This window comes from Lepisosteus oculatus, chromosome 4 (assembly GCF_040954835.1).
Source record: "Lepisosteus oculatus isolate fLepOcu1 chromosome 4, fLepOcu1.hap2, whole genome shotgun sequence".
NCBI classification, from domain to species: domain Eukaryota; kingdom Metazoa; phylum Chordata; class Actinopteri; order Semionotiformes; family Lepisosteidae; genus Lepisosteus; species Lepisosteus oculatus.
This window is the reverse complement of record NC_090699.1, coordinates 20526671-20538969: the sequence shown is the minus strand read 5'-3', so window position 1 is coordinate 20538969 and position 12299 is coordinate 20526671. Positions and strand designations below refer to the sequence as shown.

Sequence of the window (12299 nt, the reverse complement as noted above, 5' to 3'; positions counted from 1 at the left end):
AGAAATTAAAGCTCATCCATAAGTTTTCAAGAGCTGGGTATCATTTTCTACTGCATACAGACACAAGGAAACCACTGCTGGTCTTCAAAGCCTGTAACTGACCACCTTCCAAGATACATACAGCAGCTTATCAGCACTTCAATGCTAGGCAAAATATTGCAAGGAGAATTTAGTTTTGGGAGCTACTTTGCCACAGCTCCCAAAACTAGATAGACTGTTTTTAGATTTGCTTAACTAAATGTGACTAACAGTTTAATTCTCTTCCATGGGGAATGGAAACTGATTTTCTTGAGTGGCACACATACTGTATAGGAAACCTGGAAATTTACTTATTTATCTGGATTTTAGTAGATTACGTAATTGAGCTATCCAAATTTTGTTATCTTAAACTGACATCCTGTTCCACATCCCTTGTAAATATCATACAAAACATCTCTAGGTCTGTGGGGTTTAAAATTATCCAGTTTGTTTTAGTTTCTGGTCACCTTCAAAGGGAAAAGCTACTAACTGGTTCTCTGTCCACGTGTTAGTTTTATAAACTAATACATTTGTGAATTATTGGCATACGAAAAATTAAAAAGTATGACAATATAACTCATAAGTCTGCTGCCCATAACAATTGGCTAGACATAATGATAAACAGAGAGCTATCCTCTCTACCTACTGAACTTGCAGTGATTCATAGTCTAGTACTGCATGCCAGCTGTCAGAGCTACTGAATGACCAGTGTGGAAACAAAGGGTCAGAAATGCAATTTCCACTACAGCCCCATAGTCACCCTGTGCACCAATTAATGCAAACGTGGCTGCAGAAACCTAAAAAATGTCAATAGCAAACTCTGATGCAACACGCATTTGATTAAATCACTGTTTTAACTGTTTGAAACAGAAATAATCTAATTATATTGAATGTGGCAACACACACTTTCCAATTGCCAGTCCCAAGTGCAAATTTTAAAAGCTTGCATTTCAAATACTGGGACTAATGATGTGCGTTAGCTGCTTTACAATTAGCACATGCAATAGCTGACAAGGAGCCTTATTTTCACCACTGGGCCAACTCTGGACACACTGCCCATTCCATGCTCTTTTCTTTTTTTGAGTGGCCAGTCTGTCCACAAGTAAAATATCAGGCCAAGTGCAGATTTCCTCCAAATAAAAAAAACAGACCTCATCAAGATAAGGGAAAGGAAAGGCGAACTGCTAGCAAGGAAAAATAAATCATCTTACACTGCTCATAGTGCTATATTTTAGTTTTTTTGCTATAAGTCCTTACATGACGGACAAATCCTTACAAATTTGGGTCTTTTCAAATTAAATTGCAAGAGTGGCAGCCTGCTTAGAAGCATACTATAAGATGTCCAGAAAAGTTATAATTGTACAGTGTTCTTCTGAGAAGACGTAAGTTAGAAGATACTTCTGTGATGTTGTGGTTATATCTTGATTAGGCTGATAATCCCGAAGAGCAGAATCTTCCTGTGTGATGTGTCCCATGCATTCTGTGCCAACAGAGCAACTACACGGCATATCAGGTGGGGATGTGCAGCATTGCTCCACTAGCTATATTAAAGACAAGCTTTAGGACAGCCAGACTGTGCAAGCCAAAATGAAAGTGATTCTACTGTTGTGGTTAAACACCTCTACACCTTCCAATACCAGGGGTCCTTGAATGATTAAAGTAGTCATAGCTTCAGACTAACTCCTCTTCTGAAGGATGGCACCTCGTACAGCGCAGTTTTCGCAGTCACCATACTAGGGCACTGGGTTTACAAATTTGGGCACATGGGAAAGAGCATCACCTACTGGTCCACAAACATCACTTAGAACAGGAACTTGGTTTTCCTCGGAGGCCTCTCATCTTAGAACTAACCGGGTTCAGCCTGGCTGAGACGCTGAGATCTGTCAAGGTGGTAGTACTGTCAACAAAAGCTGATTTTTGTCAAAATTCTGATTTATTTATTTTTCTTTAAAATGCAAGTGTTTTTTTTTTCAAAATCTTATGATTACATCACAAAACGTAATCTCTTCACTATTGTGTTTCTAGAGAATGCCTCGTGTGTTGACATTTCTTCTTCCAAAGCTCTAAAAATTGGATGATTTCCATCAGGAAAAGAAAATCTCGTTTATCCCGTTCAATTAAACGTGCAGCTACACATTCAGTGTTTGGTTTCTAATATAAAGTACTCCCATGTTAACCGTAAAACAAAATCTGTACTTACACCACGAGGGGGGCAGAGGTTAATTACTCAACCGGGGACTTTTCACCAGTAATGCAAAGACTGTCTTAACATGCAGTACTTTAGTTTTCTGTTAAAACTGAAAAAGATCACAGTTGCCCGTGAAAATTATGCAATGGAAATGACAATGGAACAAATGCTTGCGTCTGAACACCTACAGTATCATGCAATCACCAAATGTGCGAATCCAGCAACACCTGACCTGCTATGAAAAAAGAAAAAAGTCAAACTAATAACCTACTGTATACAGTAGTTAATATTGAGGTAATGTGTTATTGGCGTAATCGTTCAACTTAATTTTTGGAAAGCCGCGTTTTACTAATATAAAAATACGCCCAAGACAATTGCAAGGACGTGTTATAATACGCTGACGGTAACTTACTAGTCAAAAAACGTGAAGATCTCTACAAAACGTATAAAAAACAAAAACTCTCTTTAATCTATACAGTCAGACATCTAGACAATCTAGACATCAGTGAACGATTACAAAGGAATACGATGTCTGCTATTATAGAATAAAGCATTCGGGATCAGTTAAAACTCAATTTCACTTACCATGTGAGTAGAATAACAACCAAAGATAGGGACCAGCCACAGTACGCCTGCCCATGTGCAGCCGCAGTAACTGTAGTTACAGTATTTGGAAATTGCGCGTTTCAGACGCGGTCGGCTCAGAGCTCCCCACCACCGCGGCAATGTTGCTAATGAGAGTCAAAGTTAAATGGGAGGTCCAGGCGACACGGCAATGTGTGAGCAACACAATAGCTGGACCCAGATAAGCAGAAAAAAAAGTGAAGTTTGCTGTGTGTTGTGTCACACCAATGGAATGTCTGAGCTACCCAATTGCCAAACGGCTGAATGCTGCTACCGGGGTTTGCTATAGCGGCTCTTTCCAGGATTTGCGTTGCGTCCCGAACATTTAAGTCTGCCGGCAGCTTCGTACAAGGTGCCTTTTTACACCCCGTTCCCCTTGCAAAATGCGAGCCGTATCTCGGCAAACAATGGTGCGATTCAGCTGCTTCCCTCAGAAGTTCAACGCACCAACCTCTGCTCTGCTCGCTGTTGCCAACAATCCTGCACGGACAGAAGCCCTTCAGTAGACGTCGCCCAGTAAAATGAAAAAGAAAATCCACTTTATGGAAAACATGAGTTGAAATTAACTAAAGCCAAGACATTTGTATCTAAAGTACTAAACCAAAAGTGATTTTCTCCTTTGTTGACATCAATAAATGTTTGAATGTAGTGAGTTTTTTTGTACTATTAAAGAAAAACACGGGAAACAATATTTATGTATTAAACAGCTATCTAGAGTGCTTCCTCCCCTGAGTACCGTCGTGAAAAATACCATATACTTTATCTCCGCGGGAACTGTTTCTCCTACAGCAGCTCGTCGGCACTGATAACACAGTCCCTTCCATTCCTTGCCGCTACGGTACTTTGACCCTAACAACCAATTACTGCTCCTTAATTGTTAATTAATTTAACCAGGCGCTGAATATGCATTTGAACATTACATTATAATTTGGGTTAGTTGGAGGAAAGGGAATGAAAGGGCTAAGGTTGACCCAGTCTTTAGAGAAAAACAGTTAACGCCATTAGGCAATGCAGTGCTCGGGCCCAGTCCTGTAGCTGGAGGACTGATATACAGTATCTGAATGTTTTCCATGTCTTTTTAAAGCGGCAGCACCTGAGGAGCTGGAAGAAGCAATTAATTTGGCCCTATTAAAAAATAAATAAATAAAAAAGCCAGTCACCAGCTGGTTTAACTTGTGAAAAGCAGATTTGGAATGAAGACCAGTTGCAATAGCAAACCTCCAGTTCTAGGACTGAACACCTCTGTACAAGCCAGCATTGGCTGCCTTTAAATGAAGACCTGTAATTTTGCCTTTTATTTTGCCTTGCTTTGTTTCTTCTGACCGGATTAAGAGCATAATTTCACAGATGTCATTTTTCGCCTTCAGATGTGAAAGAACTGTCCTTGTCAGTTCTTTAGATTGGTTGCAGTGATCACTTACAATACCAGTTCCGTTTTTGACACGGAGTGATGTATTAACCCCGCAATAATCATATAAAAATGTCTTGTATAGTTCCTTCCAAACACCACAGTAAGTGATTGCATTACAAAGGTCATAATTTAAATGATTATGGCATAAGGCCATTTGAACAGTCTTGTAGGATATAGTTTGCAGTTATTGGCTCCTATAGAGACTTACACATTTAAAGGGTCATACTTTATAATAAAGGATTATAAATTAAACAAGCTAAATTCTGTATAATGCAAATAACCCTAGGGTTAGGATAAAGGGAGTGTAACAGACTATGGGCAGGATTAGGATTTTAGTAACACGCGATTCATCGACAGCAGAGGCTGGCTGTTGGCACTCTGTTGTCATTACAATATGAATATATTCCATTTCTATATCGATAGGAATTAAAACATCAGATTTAAGTGTTAATTTTTTTTTAATTCCTGATTTACAGAAAGGACGATAGACAAAATCCTAACTCTAATCAAACACTACGATGACTTCTTTACTGAAAAAAGGTCAACTTAAATACTTAAAAATATTTAATGTACTCCGTAAAGACGGACAAAGCTGGAATCATTCTTGCTATGACATCTCTAAGCCATTTTTTCCAAATGTATTCTCAGTTTTCCTCTACAGTTATTCTCTCCTACATCCCCGTGGTGCCAAAATACAATATACAGCCCTGTAATGTAATATTCCTGTACAGTGCACTGTTGATACTGGAAACAGTGCCCACCCCAGCATAATAACAGCCTGCCAATACCTGCTGTTGAGTGCCAGCCAGATGCACACTGTGCTGGGAGATGTGTAATGATTTTCCAGCTCCCTTTACCCTCCAGGAGGGACCTCTTATGCCATGGAGAAGGAATGTGCAATCCCTCCACCCCCATCCTCCTGTCACATGTAATCCAGCAGCCCTGTATTGAACCACTACTCCGCGCTCATAACTGACAAATAAAACTGTAGGGGTTAGTCTGGAAATACTATCCTGCCATTCACAAAGCATGGGTTCATTGAAGCCAGCTTACTCATAATACAGCATCCATAATAATTAGGTGGCCTCAGGACTAATATTCTGGGGAATGTTCAACACCATTATCTTTTACCTGCCAGCATATACAGTATAATGTTCCGACATTGTGTCTCATTATGGAACATTCTGAAATTCTATTAAGGGAAAACAAATAGGAGCTTTGAAACAAAAATTGCAAGGACTGGGAAATCTTGGGATCAATTTTAGCCAGAGCTTTGCATTTGGAGTTCATGTTCGCTATGTTCTGAAGGTGTCTTACGAATCTCTCCCAGAGTAATGTAGAAAAACGAACACATGCTTTCAACTTTTCCAGCTTGCTGTTGCTTTTGTGTGGATTTCAGAATAAGATTCAAACTACTGGGGCTCACCTTTAAAAATCTGAAGAATCTGACTCTTGACTACATCATTAAACTGTTAACTACCTACACCTACAGTATACGCCATTGATGCTTTTTGGACTCTGGTCTTTCTCTTTTCCCCAAAATGAGGCTCTGGGCACTGACACTTCCTGGGATAACGTGCTTTCTGTTGTGTTAAACCAAGCGGTGGAATGATCTCCCATCCCATATCAGATCTCGCAAATCAATCAGTTCTTGTCTTAAAACTCACTTTTACAGTCTAGCTTTGAATTGTTTAATTAACTGTTTGATTTGTGCAAATGTCTCTTTTGTTTGTTTTATTTTTCAGACTTGAGATGATGTACATTGAAAATGCTACTGTATATAAAATAAATGTTATTATTTTTGTAAGAACTGGAGATTCAAACCCTTGATTTCTGTTATTTCTATTTCTATGGAAGGAATATCTGCCTTTTAAAGAGTTGAAATAATGAAGATTTAAGATATATAATTGTAAAATATAACACAAAAAAGATACTACACTTTTTAATTAGCATCTGTATTTGGAAGATTTTCATTATTAACATTTTCAGTAATGCTTTTTGAATGAGGCTAAAAAACACATATTTCCTACATAGAAACTACACAACAAAATAAAATAACAACATGCATAATCCTTTATCCTGAATCCTTTATAATTACATTTGTCTCTGTAAGTGTATCCTAGTCATGGCAAATTGATTGAAACCCAGCTTTTTACCTCAGCCAAAGCATAGCCCAGCATTAGTAATCATTAACCCTGTCAGCAACCTATTTCTTCACAACACCTCATTATGTCTAATTCAATCATATTAATCTTTAATATAGATGCTTATCCTACCTTATGCTCATTATATCATTCAAATTACTGTTATAGAGTTCCAATTAGGGTTAGGTACAGGATATAGATAGAGTTTCAAACAGGGTTAAGGTTCAGTTTAGGGTTGGAGCTATGACATTATTGGTCTAACATAGTCTTAGGGTTAGGTTCTGAGGGAAGAATAGGTGACTTAGCTTGAATTAGGTATTGTGAAAAGATGATAAAGTTATTTTTTAGAGCAGAAGACAAGATCTAGAGTTATTTTTAAAGCACTATCTACAGTACAAACCTATCCCTGACTTCAATGACTTACCATGCTCTTATCCCTCAATCCCAGCCTGACACCAACAGTTTCCAAACCTTGTAATAAGGAGCAATTTACAATCCTTATAATAATCTCAATGGTTACTGCTTCATTGACCTAAAAAATCTAAGCCTGTCCTTCATGTAATACAGCTGTAATACCAGGCAATTATAAAAAACTGTATGAGTTATTCTTAGCCAATACTTAAGCGAAACCTTACCTCTTACCATATTTGTTTTTTTTTTAGGGACGAGCTTTATCAAATAAAAACTTTATTTCACATTACAATAGACTTAAACTTTTGCATTGCCTTGCGTTTGTAAGTTGTCACTTTGCTTTTAATTTTTCCTTTTTATTGGTAAATGACTGAAGATTTGAGAAAATTACTTTATACAACATTTAAACACGAGGCGGAATTCATCTAACGCTGTCATTTTGCTAACAGTTTTCCAGGTAAACTTTGCCACCTGCTGGCTAACTATGTCTAATGCGTCTTTTAAAAAGACTAAAAACGCTTAAATTGATTCCTGCGTGACTTTACTAGTTGTTCGTAATACACCTAGTACACAAACAATACATAGAATTATATTATTGTTTCAGATCTTATATCTGTTTTTATTGGCGTATTAATTTCATTTCAACAGCGGATATGATCAAATCCTTCATTTTGCAGTTTGAATACCGTTTTAAGTCTGGTTTCCGTTACTTTTTTCATTTATTCTTTCTTCGAGATGAAGTACGGCACATTTTTGTACGCCGACAATCGTTTCTTCCTATCTATCTGTCTGACATATATCAGTTTGTCATAATTAAATGTGATTAATCAGAATTTATCGTTCAAAACCACGAGATCCTTGATTGTTATGATGTTAGCAGAAACATCTAAATTATCTTTTGCAGGGCTTCTGAAAAATAATCAACAACTATATGTTGAGGTAAAAAACATTAAAATAAAAGTTTTATTACTGCAGAATACCGCAGACAAAAATGAAAGCAAAATAAGAAATTTACATTTCAATTCTCCTTAATTATGTTACAACTGCAGTACGATATAGTAAACATGACCACATTACATCACATCATGAACATGACCATACACTACTCAACACAAGACACTGAAAAACACAAAACATAAAACAAAATACAGAAGATCAGAAAATAAAATCAGGACACTTCTCGTGACAAACAACTATTAATTGTACTCAGTGGGATATATTGTTTTTCGGATATATGTACAATGCACTTGTTGGAGGAAAACTGTGGAATTCAGACAGAACAGAATGAACTGTATGTGTTTCTTTGTATAAACTATTCCAGAACTACCTCATCTTTTCTTCAAGATTTAAATGTCTGCTTTGAATTACGAGAGGTTTCTGAATTGCATTACTGGTAATAAAGCATTGAATTGCAAAACTATAGATACATATTCATCACAACTGAAGAAAACTAAGAACAAATTAAAATGACAATAGTTTCCCGAAAAGACCACTTTCTGTAAAATGCCAGAAATCACATGACCCAATTCAACAGTATTTTAGTCTTTTGAAGACAAAAAAGCACCTTTTGCTGTGCGGGTCATTGACTTGTTTTTGTTGGAACAGATTTGATTGAGCCAACAAGTTGCTCGGTTTGACATTGTTTCCTGAAAACAATGAAGCGCTTGCTTTTCACAACCATGTGACTAAATAGACTGTCACGAACAATTCACGCATCGCACGTCGGTGAATGGACAGCCGTAGTACAAAAGGAGAAAAATATCACCTCTAAGCTGAATAAGAGGTACCATCTCCATCTATGTACCGTGTAGCACTGCAGTATTCATATTCAAAAACCATCATAATAAAGATGCGGTCATGTCAGATACAAGTAATTAGCCGTGGAGAACAGTTTAAAGTGAAAAACCTGTTGTCTTGTTAGAATCTTCTTTTTGTAAAACTGGAATAAGTAAATGAAACATATTTTAAATGTAATTTTGAATTTCTAAGTGTCCTTATTCAAAACAATCTACATGATAGATAACACAGTGCTGTACACAGTGTCCTCCAAAATTATTGAGACAAGAGTTCAAATAAGTCCATTATAGGTGTATGCTCAGGAAATTTGGATTTCAAATCACAAGATTGATATGAGACAAAAGCAGATGTTATCCCCTTTTAACTATGGGTATTGTTATGCATAAATGTTTTACCATTATACAACAACAACACTTTTTTTGTTCAACACTCCACATTTTAGATGAACATTAGTATTGGGACAAACAGGTATAGAAGTCCTGGTTGTCCTGTTGTTATACATTGCATACGTTTCACACACATAAAAGAGTTTTGAAGATCTACAGTAGGCATGGTTGAGGTCTTTTGAAACTGCTTCTGAAGTCATTCATTTGAATTAGCCAGCGAAAACCAACATGAAGACCAGAAAACTCACTATGACAGAAAAGAAGGCCATTTTGAAAATGATACGAAAGAAAATGACCATCAGAGAAATTAGTAAGACTCTTGGCACTGCAAAATCAATAATCCGGAATGTTCTTAAGAAAAAGGAAACAACTGGAGGAGTCAAGAACAGGCAGAGAACAGGGCGTCCAAGAAAGACAAATGCAGTGGGTGACAGAAAAATAGTTAAAAGTGTAAAGGAAAACCCCCAAATTACTTTTAGTGAAATCAAAAATAATCTCAAGAGCGTGGGGATGCAAATCTCAAGTATCACAATCCGCAGAACATATCACCAAGAAAAAATCAGAGGCTGTACTGTAAGGTGTAAGCCCCCCATCAGCAGCAAGAACAGAAGAACTTGATTGGAATTTGCAAAAACAAATACAGAGATGAGTTACAGGACTTCTAGAACAAGGTGTTATGGACAGATGAAACCAAAATAAACATCTATCTGTCACGAAGCGTTCTTTCAGGACCCTATGCAGACTTTCGGGGGGGGGGGGGTTTGAAGAAAACACGGGGGTTTTCTAACTCATGGTACACGGGTGTTCGGGGGAGGTGTGGCCGAGGCAAACAGTCCAAAGGAGTCCGAGGCAAATCTTTGAAATGTCCAAGACCGGGTGATCCATCCTGACAGAAACAGAGTTAAAAACTGGAGCGGGATCCGGCGGAGGGTCGGGGGGAATAAAAAGGGGGTCACGGGACCAGACGCCCCCTGATCCCGGACCCAGATGGTCAGGACGTCGTTGTGAAGCCTATGCCGTCGAGTCGCTCCTGGACTCGCGGCTAGGCGGGCTTCCGGGCGTCCATCTTCCAAAGCTGAGCCCCGATAGGCAGGAACGTCTGGGTTATAAAGCACGGGGGGCTGGAACCGGAGGCAGGTGCGGGAGATGAGTAGAAAACATGGAAGGGCTGGAGCGTCCTTAAGAGGAGGGGTTTACGATCGTGACACTATCAAAGTGATCGAAAGGCTTAAGTGTGGAGAAAAACAGGAACAGCAAATGAACATAAGCTTACCACTTCTTCAGCAAAGCATGGTGGAGGGAGAATGTACAGTATGGCTGCCTCCGGAACAGGCTCAATGGTCTTTATCGATGACTTACTGTAACTGAAGATGGCAGCAGTAAGATGAGTTCAGAAATAAACTTGATCTCGTCGGAAAATGTAAGAAAAAAAAGCCACCAGACTTATTGGGCTGCAACATACTACACGCTTAACACAGGAGTTCATCAGACATAAAAACTGGAACATTTTAAACTGCCCAAGTCAATCAGCCTAGATCTGAATCCAACTGAGCTTGCTTTTCACGTGTTCAATAGGAGACTGAAGGTAGAAAGCCCAACCAACAAGCGACAATTTAAAGGCTGCAGTTAAAGCCTGGGAAAGCATCTCAAGTGAAGAAACAAAGATTCTGGTGATGGGGCAGAGGCTTGATGCAGTTATTGCAAGCAAGGGACTTGCAACAGAATACTGACCTTTTCACTTCTTTAATTTGCTTAAAGTGTCCCAATGTTTATGGTCACCTACATTTTGGGGGAATGAACACAACATACTGTATGCTTTGGTTGAAAACTGAGTGTGTTTGCAAAATACATTCTAAAAATAAAATGTGCCCTTTCGAACTTTGACTCAGAATATTTTTTATGTGAATTTCAATTTCTTGTGAATACAACAGGGAAATGCCAATTTTAGGTTTTTTGCCCCAATGTTTTTTGAGGGCACCTATTTATTTGACACCTTTTGTCACCTATGCAGAAATTGTCTTTGTTATGCAAAATGAACAACATGATTTACCACAGTTTCTTCTAATGAATTGTTTAAATTAGCTTGCATAGACTTATGTATATACTGTATATCATATACATAGTAACAAATAATAGGTTTATTCCATGCTGAAAAGAAGAAAAAAAATGTTTCGGCTTTGTTTTCTTTCTCTTTTCAATATGGAATAAACCTATAACTTGGCCTCCTTTGCAGCCTACGCATGCTGACGCAGCTACCCACCTGAACTATCATTTACATAGTTTTGTATATTAAAAAAGAGCAACGCTGGGTGTTGAGTTTTGCTGGTGCCAGAGCCTTGATATAATTTGAGCTTGTCATCAATGTTACACCACGGTTGACAAAAAGCCATTTTCGTACAGCATTTCTTAATGTAAGATTGTGTGCTGTAAGGGGTCCAGGCTTCAGCAATTTGCATTACTGATTAATCCAGACACTTGAGCGTGTGTAGGTAAAGGATTGGATTTCGGGGGTTTGTGTAACTTATTTGACACAATGTTTGCATTACTTGTATTACCGGGAGGATCACTGTTTACCTTTCTCTGATCTCAGAGCTGACAGGTTCTGTTTGCTCTGTTGTGGTTTAGCCTGAGAGGGCAGGCAGCACAGAATTAAAGGGCTCATCTTGAGACACGGAGAGATGAGAAAGCTCTGGCACCTAGCCTAAGCATTGTGTGTGTGAGAGAGGGGGCATACTTACCTAGCATTTTAGATGTATCTAAATAACATTTGTCTAGCAAGTGGACAACATTTGAGAAACTCTCACCACAGAGACTGTAACTCCTGTTAGACAATGGTGAAACATCGCCAAGATGTGAACTGCTTTTTACAAAACAGATGTTGTCATCTTCCAAATCGGAAAGTGCCGAAACTATTCATTTAGGATCTACTTTCACCTTTGGGCAATTCATGAAACGAATACAGATCAAATGGGAGTAAATGGGAAGTCCCCACTTTTCTCCAGAAAGTTGTCAGATGCATCTCAAAACGGCAGATGAGGAATGCGTAAACTGATCCCTGATGATCACACTCACGAATCGTTCTCTCGAGCTCTCCATGGGAAAAAGAATAAGGCACATGCTTGGCAGGTTTAGTGTTCACACTAAACACTCAGTCATTCAGTATACACTTCAAACAGATTGCGTAAGGATCTTAAATCGGGCATCTGATAACGGCAATTACGACAACAAGGAAGTAGAGTTGTGCAGTTTAATGAAGACTGGTAGCTTGTTCTTTTCCCCTTGGCATCTAGGTTATTTTGATAGGAAAAATGAGCAGAAAA

At 38.4% G+C, this 12299-nt stretch overlaps 1 protein-coding gene across 5 annotated transcripts in view; it reads right to left on the bottom strand.

Annotated features, from left to right (window-relative positions):
* The window catches only part of plce1 (phospholipase C, epsilon 1), a 119481-nt gene extending 116313 nt beyond the window's left edge, over positions 1-3168 (bottom strand). For all 5 annotated transcript variants that reach the window (XM_015346361.2, XM_015346364.2, XM_015346365.2 and 2 more), the window contains exon 1: positions 2792-3168. The gene's annotated coding sequence lies outside the window, so the exon portion shown is untranslated. The remainder of the gene's footprint in view (positions 1-2791) is intronic.
* Between the last annotated feature and the right edge of the window lie 9131 nt (positions 3169-12299).